This window comes from Callorhinus ursinus, unplaced genomic scaffold, assembly GCF_003265705.2.
Source record: "Callorhinus ursinus isolate GAN/ISIS: 27379988/994484 unplaced genomic scaffold, GSC_fseal_2.0 scaffold58, whole genome shotgun sequence".
NCBI lineage: Eukaryota > Metazoa > Chordata > Mammalia > Carnivora > Otariidae > Callorhinus > Callorhinus ursinus.
Window position 1 is genome coordinate 8,466,823 of NW_027397120.1, and position 9,718 is coordinate 8,476,540.

A 9,718-nucleotide genomic window follows, 5' to 3' on the forward strand; every position below is an offset into this window, starting at 1 on the left:
AGCACCTCCGAAGCTGCGTTTCAGTGCGTGATTTATGACTCGGTGGGAGTCGGCGGCAAAGCCCAGGTGTGAAGGAAAGATGCCAACACTTCTAAAAAAAATGTGTTTCCTGATTGTGCCCGTTAAGGGTAGATGTAATTAAGCTGAATTTTAAAAACCACTGTGCCTCTGCTTTTGGTTTATGCTCGGTGTTATGATCTTAATCAGGTAATTGTAGCTTGAGAGCAGGATCTATTTTTCTCACCGTATGGGTGTATTTATATAATTTAGTCCCCGGATGGCAAAAGGGCGTATTACAAATGATTTTCATATACTGCATTTGCTTACCTGTGCTGACAGCCATTGCTCCTTAGAAGTAATGAGAAAGGTAAGGAAGAATGAAAAGGTCACTCCACATTCCCGAATAGTTAATTTGGGCTGACTCTAGAAGGTAGTGCCATAAAATTGATTGGTTTATTTAATTCAGTGAAAACGGAAAAAAAAAATTAGTCTTCTGTTTTCCAAAGGCAATGTAGAAATTGTTTCTGTGGTGTGCATCCTGAGTTAATGTACTATCCTCTATTGATATAAGCATTTTAGCAGGAAAAAACTGCTTCTCAGCTAAATTTCTCTTTTCCATTGGGTTCGTCATTTTCTCTTAAATAATGGGCATTCAAGGTTGGTGGCTGTGTGCATTTGGAATGCATCAGGGCATATGAGTCTAGTCTGCCTGTCAGATTGATGTCACCTGTCTCCGTGCCCTGCTCAGTGCTTGAGGGTTCCTGTGACCCCCACCTCGTCACCAACACTTGACATGACCCAGCTTTCTCATTTCTGCCCAGCTGATGGTTGCCAGTGGATACCTCCTCATTTAAATTTGAATTTCCCTGATTACTAAGGACTATGCGTCTCTTTATATATCATTAACCTTTTGAGTTTTCTATCAGTAGCCTGTTCATATTCTTCGCTGTTTTGCTATTAGGGCTTCTCCTTTTTTCCTTCCTTATGTATCATGGATATGATTTTTGGGTCCGATTGAGACGTTGCTGGGTCACCTCCCAATGTGTTGGCTGCCCGCCCATTCGTGTCCTTTTGTGGAACAAAAATTGTGTTTCTCGGGGCGCCTGGGTGGCTCAGTCGTTCAGCGTCTGCCTTCGGCTCAGGTCATGATGTCAGGGTCCTGGGATCGAGCCCCGCATCGGGCTCCCTGCTCGGCAGGAAGTCTGCTGCTCCCTCTCCCACTCCCCCTGCTTGTGTTCCCTCTCTCGCTGTGTCCCTCTCTGTCAAATAAATAAAATCTTAAAAAAAAAATTGTGTTTCTCAATATAAGCAAGTTCACCAATTATTCCTGTTCTTATTTTCTCCTGGTGGTTTGTACTTTTGAGGTTTTATTTAAGAAGTTTGTCCCATCTCTAGGTTCCAAAGATATTTCCATTATCTTTATGGTCTCACTTTTCCCATTTAGTTCATTCATCCATTTGGTGTTCACCTTTGTGAGCAGTGTTAGAGCAGGATCCACACTTAGTTTTCTGCCACGGAGAGCTGGATCTCCCAAGACTGTATGGTGAGGATTCCACCCGGAGTCATAAAAACATCCTCATGTTGCGCATCGTTCTCAATGTGCTACACATAACTCTGTACCTAAGCTCTCCCTTTTGCCACATGAGTCTGTGGCTTGTTTTGTGCTCCTACCATGAATTCTATTCCTTTTTTTGAACTGTGGCTTTGTAAGGTGTCCTAATATCTAGTCAGGTAAATGTAGGCTATTTTAACTATTTTAGGACTTCTTTCTTCCATATATATTCTAAAATAAGCTTATTGAATTTCTCAAAAAATCCAAATGGATTTTTTTCTTGCATATAACTTACTTATAATTATTTTATTTCTAGATTAATTTGTGTGTGTGGTGGTATGTGTGTATGGTGGGGGGAGAATTGAATCTTTATAGATGCTAAGTAGGCCATGAAAAAGTATGGAGTATCTTGCCATTTGCTCAGGACATTTTCCATGTACTTTATTGAATTTCAAGACTGCTTCCTTGCAGAGCTCCTGTATTCTTGGTTAGACAAATTCCAAAATAATTCCAGCTTTAATTAGCTAATAATGTGAATTTATCTTATCTTGTATTATATTTTCTGGTTTGTTATTATTGGTGTAGAGAAATGTTACTGATTTTTAAAAAATTTATCTTTTATTATTCTATCTTGCAAAACTATGTTTTATTTTGTCTGATGATTCTAATGGTCTTTTCCTGGAGAAATTATAAGATTATTAATCCCTAATAATAAAGATTTTTTTCTCTTTTCTTCTTAAATGTACACACTTTCTGTCCTTTTCTTTCCTTGTAGCATTGCCTACAGCTTCTAGAACCATAGGAAGTAATTACAGTGATGGTGGACATCTGGCCTTGAATCCAGTCTTAAAGAGAATGCATCTAACTTGACTCATTACTTATCATGTTTGCTGTGGATTTTTGGTATATAGCCTTCATCAAGATAAGAAACTTCCCTTTTATTTGTAGTTTGCTAAGGGTTTCTTCCCTAAATGGGTGTTGAATTTTAAGAAATGCTTTTCTGATTCAGATACTTCATTGACAATTCATTGATTCATATAATCATATAATTTTTGTCTTTTAGTCTGTTGATGTGATGAATTACATAGATTTTTTTTTTTTTTTTTTTTTTTTTTTATTAAATTTTTTTTTTTTTTTTTTTTTTTTTTTGCTGTTGAACTATCCTTGTGTTCCTAAAACAAGACTGTCTTCCTTGTACAATATGTAAAAACAAACTATTGGATTCAATTAGCTAATATTTGACTTGGGATTTTTTGTTCATTATGTTCATAATGAAATGAGCCCATTATAGTCTTATGTTGCCATTCTCTGATTTTAGAATCAAGATTACATTAGCCACATAAAATGATTTAAGCAGCTTTCACTTTTTTTGTTTCCCAGAATAAAACTTTTGTAAGATGGGAATTTGGGCTTTTTAAAAAATTTGGTAAATTCATTTGTAAACGCACTGGAACTACTTTATAAAGACTAGTTGACTCCCATTTTAACTTTGGGTTCTCTCTTGTTTGGGTTCTCTCTTGTGTCAACTTTGGCATTTTTTATTTTTTCTAGGAATTTATTAAATTTTTTAACTTGCTAAATTCACATTACTTTCTTACTATATTTTTAGTCGCTATGCTACCAAGCTCAGTGGTGTGGGGAGATGAGGGGATGTTCTCCTACAGAAACTGCAGTGAGATTCCTGGTTTGGGGTTTGGTTGCCTGAGAATGCGCTACAGGTATAGGTTGACTTTTCCATCGCTAGGGCCTCCCCGAGTTTGTGGACCAACTGCATTTGGCATTGGTGTTTTAGACAGCCCTGCACCCTGACAGGGGGGAGAGACAGGGGAAGGCCTGAGCTTCAGGCTTTCCAAACCCTTTCTTCTGATTCTGGGCCAGAGTGTGGCAGCCCCATGAACATGGTAGTGGTGAGCTGGGGGACAGGGCAGTTTCTTCCTAGGCTTAGCTTCTTGGCCTTTTGCATTGAGTTTCTCTTCATGCAAATGAAAAGATTGTTGCTCCTTCTCTTCATGCATTAAGTGACCACAGGAGCAGCTCCAGAATTTCTGAATTTGTGGAACGTAGATCTTAAGCAATCCCGTTGGAAGGAAGGGCTAGAGATGTGCTGGGTGAAAGCCAGCCCTATAAGAGCCCCTCATGATCAGCACCTGGGGCCTGTGCTACACCCCACTCCACACTCAGCTGAGTGCTTCTTGGACCATGTGGTGGGCCAGAATTGCCTTTGCCCTGAGATTGTGAAGGGCATACTGGAGGCAGAGATTTTGGAGCTGGACAGTTGGAGCTTAAATTCCCGATTCAATCACTTGTTAAGTGGGTGACTATCAGCAAGTGATTGAACTATTCCTGGTTCCCTCTGCTGCAGGATGGAGGAGAGTCATTCTCCCCTCACGAGGCCTGGGGAGGATTGTGTCAGTCAGGGACCCAGCAGGAACAGAGGCACACACAGATGAAGTGACTTGAAGGAAGCTGGGATGCACGGGCGGGATTGAGGAGGCAAAAATGGGATACTGAGGCACCAGAGACTAGTGACATCAGGCTTGAGCCTGCAGGAAGTCATTACTGCTGTGAATATTAGTAAAGGGAGTCCTCCCTAAAATGGAGTTGGGGGCCGACCGGGGGAGCACTCACGCCCCATCACTTGTCCTCAACTGCAAATCCAAAAGGAAGAGATAGACCTTGCTAGGTGGGTACTACTTTGTTACCCAGCAGGAGGAAGAAAGTTTTTCCTTCTCCAGTGACAACAGCCCAACCAATGAGAGATGGCCACAAATCAGCCAATGAAAAGCCACCATAACTCAAAACCCCAAGGGACATTTTGTTTATAACAGCTCTCCCGGGGGGCCTGGGTGGCTCAGTCGGTTAAGCGTCTGCCTTGGGCTCAGGTCATGATCCCAGGGTCCTGGGATTGAGCCCTGCTGCTTCTCCCTCTTCCCCTGCTCGTGCTCTCTCTCTCTCTCTTTCAAATAAATCAATAAAATCTTAAAAAAAAAAAATAACAGCTCTCCCAACATCCCCCTTTCCTCTATAAAAGAGGGTTCCTCTCCTTTGTTCTCTGGACTTGCCTGTTCTTTTGCCATAGCTGATTCCAGATTGCAACTCTCCGCTATTCCTGAATAAACTTACTTTGGCTGGTGACATAACTGTCAGTTTTATTTTTTAAGGTTAACACCGCCCACTAGCCTGTAAAAACTGGAGCTGAGGAGGGGGGCTTCGAGGCAGCAAAAAAGATGCAGCCACCACGAGGACCCCTGGGGCCAAAGTAGGGAGAGATGGGGAAGGGTTGTAGGAAAAGGGACGAAGTACCCAGATCTCTCTCTCTCCTCTCTCCTGCCGGCACCTTCCATTGATCATACCCCATCAGAAACCAGAGGGCAGGGATACTCAGCCCATGAGGGTCAAGCTCCAGGATGCTGAGGGCTGAGAGGGATGGACATTGGACCGGGTGCAAACAGACAAAAACCAGCATAAAGCTTAGATGCGGTCATATCTGCTAGTTGTCTTGCACACAGTAGGTGACCAGGAAATGCTGGCTCTCTGGGGCTGGTGAGCAGCCCCTGGCTATTCTGAGTCCGGTGTCTCCCCAGGTGTCCATGGGGTTGGTTTCTTAACAGTTTCACAACAGCATCTTATGTTTACAAATGCAATCTCTCAAGCCAAAGCCAATTTCCCCAGGTCAAAATGAAAATGAAATCACAGTAGTAGAGGTAGTAGTGAAGAAGGGATCTGGGTTGCAGGGGGACCCATGAACTAAGAATAAGCCTTTATCAGAAGATGCCGAATCTACAGAGCCTAGGAGGAAGAACAAACATGTTGAAAATTAAATATGAAATGGGTAATTATGTAGTAATGAGACTGAGGACATTACAAAGGACACTGTCATTTAAACCACCACATCTCAACACAGTAATGAACGGGAAAAACCCTCCAGCTTCGTAATTATAATCATAGTTGCCATAACAACTTAGTATCTCTTTCTGTGAGCATCTATCTCAAGACTATATTTTTAGCAACGACTGTGCCTGAGCATGTATTTCTCTTTATATAGCAGCTAATTTTTCAAATTACTGATCTTAAAAAAAAAAACAAACCCACAATTCCATCTTCATTCTCTCTGAGTGTAAAAGTCTCCGGGATAATTAGGGAAATGAGCAGGTGTGAAAGTCCGTTATGAAAAATGCTATAAAAGTATTGATGTCTTGACAACATTGGTTTCAACAGAATGTTCTCTGGACCTGTACACTCTATTGTTCCTTGTCAAGCAGCTTAACATAAATCTTTGCTGTTCAGCTCATAAATATTTGAAAAATTATTAGCTCTGTAAGGTGTTTGAGGATTATTTGACAAGTACAGATTTATGTTTTGTAACAGAAATTGGCTTAATGGAATCCTGAGTCTCAGGAACGAATGAATGAGTAAATAAACACGGGCTTAACTTGCTTAACAGAAATGCCCATAACAGATTCCCAACTGAAGGAAACAATGGGTTGACTTTAAAGGACATCATTTTAAAAAGTCAGAAAAACCAGGAGGGATCCTGAGCTGCCATTTTGGTTTCTAAGTTTGTCCCCAGCTGCTACGCCCAGCTGGAAGGTTTGGTTTTATAGCATGGCAAACGTCCAATAAAAGTGAACACTTTACCAAGCTCCACTTACACCCTCGGGAAATGCCAAAAGCCCCATGTTAGGATCCCAGACTTGAGCTAAATAAACAAATTATTAAGTTGAGAACAAAAAGATCTCAGAAAGCAGCAATCTTTGACGATGCTACAAAAAACCCTTAGCCAAGATTAAGCATGCAACAAGAATTTATTGAGAAGTTTCTGTCTTTCTCGTACTCTCTTATTTCTGTGGAGGATGTAAAATTAGCAGGTTAGAATAATTGCTGGTTTATAAAGAGCTTATAAACACCGTGAGAGGGGAAATGAAGAGTATGCCTTATTGTTTGGGGCCATGGGTGAACCAGGAGAGCCAAGTGTGGGTGAGCAGGTGAACCTGAATCCTACGCGGAGGGATTACGTGGGATTGGTAAGCAGCCTGTGCTTCAGTAGGACAGCAACATTATAAAATGGGTGTCTTAGGGAGAAAGCTCGGTAGCTTCTCCTGTGGGGCGGACAGCAAGTCATAGAGGCCAAGGCAAGGAGGCCTGCTGAGCACGTGTTCCAACAATCTGGCCTGGGGCTCTGAACAATGGGAACATTGTTCCCATTGCCGGAGGGAACGGAGGAAGAGGTGAATTCAAGAAGATGTGCCACAAGAAGCACTAGGACTTCCTGAGGTGTCAGATGCAGTAGAAAGTAAAGCATAAATGGGACAAAGTGTTGATCTGGGGGGCTGAAGGATGAGCAGAGCCTCCGGGGCAGATGGTGGCTGGGTTGAGAAGCAGGATGAGGCTTGAGAATGAAGAGCATGAGTAAGCTTGGCCATCCTGTCTTTCTAAACTTCATGAACGCTGGCTGTGCCCAGCCCATTTCCAGGCAAGCAGCCCCAGAGGGAGGGAATCGGAGGGAGACAAGGCAGCTCCAGGAGCCTTGCAGGAGGCTGCTAATGTGTTGGGAGAATTGGCGTCGATGCAATCAATTCTTGTTCTCTTTGTTCTGCTTGCTTTAATTATGTGTCTCTCTGTGAAAAACAAGCAAGCCATACGAGGGAGAGCTGTGATTAGTGGGATTTGTTTCCTGATTTTAGGGATGTGTTGAGACTCACGTTTGAGTGGGGGCATTCTCTGAACATTTACCAGACACTGCAGGGTAGGTGTATGTTATTTTATTTGCCTAAGAGGTGCCAGGAAAGTAAAATGTTTTTAGAACTTATGCGTTTGGGGTTACCAAGATTCATACTGCCTGACTTTAATTATTGGATAAATGTTAGTCTTGGCTATAGTCTGCTATGTGTCCTTGGGAGAGTCTGGGCTTCAGTTTCCTCCTCTGTAAAATGGGAGAGAGAAGGTCAGTCTCAAGTTTTAACTGTATCAGAATGAGTTGTGGAAGTCCGGGGTGGGGCCCGTGCACCTGCGTGTTTAGCAGGCTCTGGGGGCTCCGATGGAGGTGGTGCACGGTGCCACCCTGTCTGGATGGGCTCTCGGCCCCTTCTGGTCAGGATTCTAGGCGATCCTCTTGCTTGCGCTTTGTGCAGCTGCGACTCCTGAGTGCACTACTTGCCGCAGCCCTGTTTTGTTGTCAGGAGGGCCCGGCTTCAGATAAAAGAGCCCCGCAAGGTTGAGCCCTGGGGATACATCATGGGCAAGGGTGGGCGAGGATCCACAGGGGGTCATGAACCGGGCCCAGAGCAGGCCTACGTGGAGAGTGGAGGGAGCGGAAGGGGACCCTGCTCCTCTGTCACTCTGGAGACCTCTGCTGGCTCTGGATTCCAGAATATCCGGCAGATGTGGGGGCTGTTGATAGGTCCAAGGCTTCCTGGCCCTTGGAGACGGGGCAGGGCCCTGCCTCAGCCTGTAGCCTCCTGTTCTCACTCTGACCATACTCTTTGGTCCGCGGCCTGGGACCTCAGAAGACCTGCGCTAACGGATGGCCTGGTTGGCCGCCTGCTGGAGGACAATGAGAGAAAACGAGGTGGTGAATGGAGAGGCCGGTGGTAAAGGATGGCAGCTGGCCCGGCCCAAGCCCTGCCCACTGTGTGGGCTCAAAAGTGAGACTCCAGGGAAATGGGGCGGCCGTGCCCTGATGCCCAGACTCAGCTCAGTGGTCTCCTGGGATATCAGAGCCCAAAGGCCTGGGAAGGGGATAGCCTGATCTAGGGTCGAGGCTCAGGGGTAGGCAGAATGGCCCCCAAAGACCTCCCTAGCCGAATGCTGGGGACCTGTGAATGGGTTACAGGGCAAAATGGATTGTAGAGATGGGACTGAAGTTACTTGAAGAGAGGGGGTTATCCTGGATGATCTGGGTGGGCCCATCTAATCACAGGAGCCCTTTCTCCAACCAGAAGGAAGGAGGTAAGATGCGGCAGAAGGGGACGTCAGCATGCCAGTGCTGGCTGAGGTGTCCGGCCCACAAACAAGGACCAGGGAGAAACTACTAGAACTCATGGAAAGCATAAGAAGGAATGCAGGCAGTCAGGCGGATTCAAGAGCGGGGTGCCGACAACCAGCAAGTACTCGGGGCCTGGGTGCTCCCATCTGGCAGAACTGAACTGGGCCAGCACCCGTCGGAGCCTGGAAGCAGGTTCTGTCCCAGAGGCTCCACTGGGGAATGCAGCCTGCTGATTTTAGCCTAGTGACACGGCTCACACTTCTAACCTGCAGAGCTGCAAGATAATAAATAGCGGTTGTTTTAAACCACTAAGTTTGCCAGAGTTTGTTATAACAGCAAGAGGAAACCAAAGCAGCCTTCGTTTCTGCGATCCCAGCCTGAAGGACCAAAACATAGTTGTTCAAGGACAGAAGGGTACTTTTTCAAAAGTGACTTGAGCTCCCTGCCTGCCCAATTAGAAAACCCTCCCGCAGGAGCCTGCTTTTTGGATGAACCGAATGACCTTTGTGACTCCATGTATGGCAGCCCTAGGGTAGCTCCGCTTTGTCTCTCTTGTCCAACAGAGTCCCTGTCTCAGGAGCTGGGGCCCTCCAGGGTCCCCAGGGCCCCCGCCCTCACGGAAACTTTACTCCTTGGAGCCCTGGGGACCCGGGGTCTCAGGAATCCCTTCTTCACAGTTCCTGAAATAGGATCATGGTCAAGTTGAGCGAAAGGTTTGTATGGTCAGTGGAGAACCGTGTCTGGTGTGGAGCCAGGGACGGAGCAGCGATCAGGAGGGCTGGAGGCTAGGCTTCGGCCCCTAACTGGCTTTAGGACATTGGGCAAATCCTTTCTCATGGCGGGCCGCGCTTCTCCAACCTGTGAACCCGCTCAAGCTTCCTTCGGGATGGAAGCTCAAAGCTTGGAGACTCTGGGGAAGCCGGCGCCCAGCAGGGCAGCTCACCCGCCGGCGTCGGGGCAGCGGGACCGGACAAGGCTTGGAGGCGGCTCATGGGATGAAGGGGGCTCCAACACCTGCCTCTGGGACCGGCCTCCGCGGGGTCCCGGCCGAGAGGGAGGGCTGACGGAAGGGCGGGGCCGGCCCCCTGCGCCCGCCCCGCGCCTCGGCGCGCCCCTGCCCGCCCCCGGCCCGGCCCAGCCCAGCCCGGCCCAGCCCCGCGGGCCGGTCACACGCGCCGCCG